Genomic DNA, 6,545 nt, shown 5'->3' on the forward strand with positions numbered 1-6,545 from the left:
TGCCCTGTGATGCAGCAACAGTATCATTGCTGTAAGTTCAGAAAGTAAAATCTTAATAAAATAACAAAGATACTTCTGGATGAACAATTGTACCAAACATTAGATAAATAAAATTAATAAAAATGATCACCACCATATTACACCAGAACCATTCTGAAATTTACAGTGTCACTGAACACATCAGAAAGTCAGAAATCACAAACCTGTCAATCAAAGAGTATGATTACACGTCATATAACAGTATCACAGTGTGTGATGATGGGATGATGGGAGCATGATGGGAGCTCTACTGATACTGTCACTTAATCCTCGTGCCTTCTTTAAATTTAGTACCATCTGGTGACACTCGCCCTGTAGACCACATTTTTAACTGTAGTTTAGATATTAAGACATGCATAGCAGAAAACACCTTTCAGCTCAACCAGGACAAAACAGAGGTTTTAGTCATTTGGAGGAACTGTTTTTAACTTAAATCACTCTTTTTTAATCCATGAAGATGTAAGGAACCTTTTGAGTTATTTTTGATCATTATCTTGATTTTATGTCTCACATTAAAAATATAATGAAGGGTTCTATCATCTCAGAAATATTTCCAGAGTGCTACTGGTCCATGCTTTTATCACCTGTAGAATAGATTACTGTAATGCTCTTTTTTCTAGTCTTCCTACAAAGACTATAAATCCATTACAGCTTTTACAAAACTCAGCTGTTTGTCTGCTGATGAAGACCACAAAGAGAACTCAGAACTAAAAGTTAGAGTTTTAAAAACTAATAAAAGTATTTTAAAATCAATTCGGAAGCACATCGGGAGCCAATACAGAGATTTCAAAACAGGTGTAGTATAAGTATTTATCAGACTTGCTTTTGGCTTACGAACCTCCCAGGACTCTCAGGTCGTCGGGGCTGGTCTCTTGTTTATCCCAGGTATAGGACCAGAACATATGGAGAAGCATCTTTTAGTGCTTGTGGTCCTCGCCTGTAGAACAACCTTCCAGACGCCCTGAGGGCAGCTGGGAGTGTTGGCATTTTTAAGAGGCAGCGTATGACTTTTAGTAAAGCTTTTTTTATTTTTGGACTGCATTTTTAATCCAGTTTTATTTATGTATAGTTTCTTGAATTTACTATATCTTTATTTTAATGTGTGATGTTTTTATTGTTTTTTTATTTCACCTTAACATCTTATTTTTTAGTGTCTTAACTTCCAAGCGGTTAGTGAGGGTTAGGACGGCGCTGCCAGAGACATGGTCATCATGTGTATGCATGTGTTGTATGATGTCTTTATGTGTGAGCTGTGGGTTCGTGATCGGGGGGATTTGATGGGTAAAAATGTTTCTTGTTGTTTTTGTTGTTCGTTTGTTTTTTATTATGTTGACAATGTCAAACACTTTGCGTTACACTTTTTTGTATGAAAAGTGTTCATACATAAAGACTGGTTGGTTGATTTGATTATTTTCCATATAATAAACCTTAGAGGGATGGGCCTTTGTTGCTGATTAAACACATGCATGTGTCAAAGATTAGTAATAAAATGGATTTGATTGCATTTATATTTTCTTTTTTTTTTTTTACCTGTCCAGCATAGTGGTGGCAGAAGGATGGTCTGGCTGCTGTGTTGTACCGAACAAATGTGCTTTGCCAAGAGGAGCTTCATGGGTGTAAGTCTCCTCTTGATAATCTTATTTCTTTTATTTCTTTGTTTGTATAAATATATTGTGTTATTTATTTGGTATTATGGTATTTAAGTAATTTGCTGGACCCGACCGGAGGGGACAAATAAAAAAGGAGAGTAATGGAGAGAAGTAAAAAGGAAAGTAGAAAAAAGGAAGAGGAGACAAAGATCCAGTAGATAGATGCAACGAGCTTCAATCCAACCTAACACCAGACAACCAGCTGCTACACCTGTACAGAAACACACAGAGAATTTCCTACAGTTTTACAGGTAAACTAAGCTGACAATCATCAGGAGTTCCTAAAAAATAACCAAGACAACAACAACAACCAAAGTACCAGAAACACACATAAAAAGGAGGGGGGGGGGGACCTAAACAAAAATAGCTTGTGTATAAACCCACTGGACAAACCAGTGACTGTGTCAGCATGCAGAGGATGAGGAGTGAGGAGGGATCAGAGATGAGATTGATTATGCAACTGTGACCACCTCTACCTCCGTAGAGGCATAGCTAGGGCGGCCCAGAGACCCGGGTCATCAGCAGCAATCCTGGAACACGAACCCAAGCCCCCCCACCATGAAGACCACCCTGGACCCACCCAGAGGGCGGCAGAGGAAGACCCCAGCCAGAGGCCCCCGCGGTCATGGGTATGAAAAGTGCTTCATAAATAAAGACTGGCTAATTGATTTGATTATTTTCCATATAATAAATATTAAAGGGATGGCTCTTTGTTACTGATTAGACACGTACATGTGATTACATTCATATTTTCTTAATTAGAAACAGATTCTCTCTCGTGCCCAAAACTGCCCCCATAGGCAGATGCAGGAAATCCTGATATTATACCATAAATTCCTGCATCTGCCTACAGACCAGCTGAATCTGGTGGAATCAAGTAAAAATGTCAACTATTACTACTTTTTTACTAAATGAAATGCTGACATTACAGAATTAGTTATTTAAACTGTAATGGCTGTGATATTATCACATGTAGTTTCAATGGAAGTCAGTATGGGCAGTTTTGGCCACGAAGGCCACCAGAGAGTGCAAGACTCATCAACAGTGTACATACGCCATGTGAGAGAAAATGACACTGGATTTCAAATATTTGTTTATAAAAAAAAAAAAAATTGTTATTGCAGAAATTCATGCTGCAACACATCTGGAATGATTACTAGATAAAGAAAAACGTTGACAAAAATACCTGGGGAGGGCCTGATGAGGCCTTTATAGATAACAGGTGTATAAACAACAAGTTTGTTCATAATATGACATCATATCGATATCATATTGATACTGTGTTGGCTGATATCAGACATGCTGACACAATAAGACCTGGATTCAGACTCTAGAGATCAACATGAGACAAGATTGAACACAATCTGTTACGTCTTTTATTTCTTTTATATCTGTTTTATTGTTTAGACCCCTTTTTTATTCCTAATTTTTATTTCTATTTTATCACTCTTAGTTGTATAGCACTTTTGTCAACATTGTTTATTAATGTGTTAATAAATAAAGTTGACTTAAAAATCACAGGTGATCATTTTTCAAATATAACTTAACAGTTTTATCAAGTATCCCATTTTACTGAATAAAATCTGAGACTGAAATAATAAATCATTTAATAATTTATTCAATGAAAACTAGGGATGCACCAATACCGATAACAGTATCGGGTATGAGTCTGATACCATGTGAGTGTACTCATAGTAAAAGTGCTCTGATACTTTAAAACCACTACCAGTGTGAAATACTACAGCTGCCACACTTAACACATTAATGCAAAGAAATTAATCTGTGTAACAGATGCACATAAAAAAAAAAAAAAATGTTAGCAAATGTGACATTAGAGCTCTCCTAGCTGACCACAGATCAGCCTTGCTCTCCGAGCTCAAGATTCTTTCCAAGAACTTAACGACAAATTAGCCAGAGTCCAAACAACTGACAGACTGTGGTCACTAGAAGCAAATGCTGCTCACCAGCAGGAGGTCGAAACTTTATTCACTCAGCTTCAATCTGATAACAGGAAGCTAAAGGCTAAGCTAACTGACCTGGAGAGGAGAAACAGCTAAATTCGGCTGATTGGGCTCCCCGAGAGAACTGAAGGTCTACGATCTATGCAGTTCTTTTAGAAACGTCTGCAAGAGGCCGTGAGGAATCCTCCTCCTCCACACCCGTGCTGGACCGGCTCACCGCAGCGTGACCCTCAAACCAAAGCTTGAGGGAAAAAACCACAACTTGTTATCCTCTGCTTCCAGAAGGAAGTGGCTGCTCCAGGAGGCTTGGAGGAGAGGTACGCTACATTACCAGGATCATTCGTTCGGAGTTTATGAAGACCATTCCTGGAGGTGCTTGACCAGAGGAAAGAATATAAGAAACTGATGTCCTCCCTTTTACTGGTGGGATGTTCATCTCTTTTCAGAGAGCCGGCTCTTTTGGCTCGGCTCCCGAACGGCTCTTCATTTAGCATCCTTTTTTTTTAGCCCCATAAATTACCTTAACTTCTCAAAATTAATGAATTGTGTTTTGAAAACCCTTTTGTGTTCAGCATTTTTACGAGAAGCCTTATCCTCGCATGCGAATCGCTGCCTGTCTATGTGGGCGAATCCAAAGCAAGCAGTGCTGGGGCAGCGCACTGAGAGCTAAGCACACAGCCAAAGGAAAAAAAACTAGAAGCCGGCTCTCACTTGATGGGACCCCTAGAATTGTGCAAAACCTAAATATGGAAATAAAAAACTGGTGATGGAAACACCTACATTTCAAAAAACACCTCAAATATCGTTAAAAAGTTTTTACGCCCCCATGAGGTAAACGCTCCATTTACACGTTACCGGACCAGATGTAGGAGGTCACGTGACCATTCGAAGTAAAGACGGCGCAATATGTAGGGACAGAAAAGGAGGGAAATCTTTTCACAAATAATTAAAGAGGAAAATATAACCGCCATCCTTGACAGCAAACAACAACTAAAGCTTTTACAAGGATAATAAATCTCCTCCTCCTCAACGTGGAGTCTCGCAGGATGAGATTTCACAAGAATTACAGATTATGCACTAAACACCATTCACTGAAAATACCTGCAAATCGCAAATGTACTTTGTCAAAGTTTTACAAATACTGCTTTTATTTTGCGAAAAACTTATGGAAATGCAGCTACTGACTGAGGCAGAGCAGTTCATTTGGTAAACCTCCTGACTGTTTACTGGATTAGTTCTGGGGTTAAAAATGTCCTGAAGATCATCTGTGTTTACAATTACAGCTACCTTAAATTCAAATGGTAATCATCATTAGTATTCTCCATTTTTATTTAACTCTTTCATTTAAATGTTTTCTCCTCTACCTACCATTTTATTATTATGATTTGTTATAATAATAGCATAATCATTTATCATAATAATTTATTACTCTTGCCATATTAAAAGTCTAAATATGGCATTATCGCGGTGAAAAAACCTTATTTTGGGCATGTAGATGCTTTGTCTCAGCAATAAACACAATCCACCAAAAACACTTTATCTTACTTATTTATGAAGATTCAGACAGTTATCCAGCCTTATGGGCTCGACACACAGAGGACGACCAACGACAACGACAAGCAAAATTCATCACCACCCAGGTAAAAAGCCAACACACGGGATGCGACAATCCACAACGATGGCTGCAGCATCGCACTCTGGAATCGCATTTTGGAATCGTACTTTGGGATCGCACTCTGGAATCACGCTCTGGAATCGCGCTCTGGAATCACGCTTTGGAATCACGGTTTGGAATCGTACTTTGGGATCGCGCTCTGGAATCACGCTTTGGAATCACGGTTTGGAATCGTACTTTGGGATCGCGCTCTGGAATTGCGCTTTGGGATCGGATCAAGCTCTTGGATCACGCTCTCGGATCGCTTGTCCCTAAAAAATGTGATTGGTTATGATATTGGAATTTTGACATTTTCAAAGCAGTCCTTACAGACAAGGCATGAAGAATGAAGACCAGAAGATTTGCGACTCGAAATGACAGAAATCTTGCTGTTGACTGTACGGAAAAGAGACAACCTTGGGTTCATCCTGTTTTACAACCAAGGAAACAGCATGGTGAATATCCTCATCTTCAGTATATCAATATTCAGTATATCAACTCCTACAGTTGTTGTCCTGGGCTGTGTCTGAATGTGCACCCTACTCCCTACATAGTGCCCTATAAAGGGGTCATGCCATTTTGTCCGAGTATCCAGAGAGAAAAAAGTAGGGCACTCAAAATTACCCACAATACATCTTGAAAAGTAGTGAGCATCGATGGTCACTAGACGGGTCAATATAGACCACAATGCATTGCGAGCAGAAGTTCAACATGGCGCAAGGAGGCGAAAAAATTACCTATAAGCGAACAAAGAAAGAATAAAATACAACATAAGGAATAAAAATAAAAATATTTACACACATCTTTGGATTGGATTTGGAATGACATCTGGACGCAGGCTGTGGTTGCCGTGGTGACGGCGGTAGTCACGTGGTTTGCTGTGAGGGAAAAATAGGCAGCTTTGTGTCCGAATCGTACTCATTCAAGAGAATGAGTCACTATGTAGTGTGCTATGTAGTGCAGCCCTATGTAGTGAATGAGGGGTTAGGGAGTAGGGTGGACATTCGGACACAGCCCTGGTCTTCATTCCTCTTCTTCTTCTTTTTTGTTTTCTTCCTGATCCTCTTCTTTTCTGGTTCGTTTCTTTCCCTGGTCACATGTCAGCTATTCTGCTCAGCATTGCCCCCCACGATTTCCGGTGGTATTGCTCTGTCTTCTGCATTAAGTGATGGACAGCTAAGCTATCCGAGCATAAATGGGCCTTAATGAGGTAAGACTGAAAAATAGAAACTAATGATTTTT

The sequence above is a fragment of the Melanotaenia boesemani genome, chromosome 19 (genome assembly GCF_017639745.1).
Source record: "Melanotaenia boesemani isolate fMelBoe1 chromosome 19, fMelBoe1.pri, whole genome shotgun sequence".
Lineage (NCBI taxonomy): Eukaryota > Metazoa > Chordata > Actinopteri > Atheriniformes > Melanotaeniidae > Melanotaenia > Melanotaenia boesemani.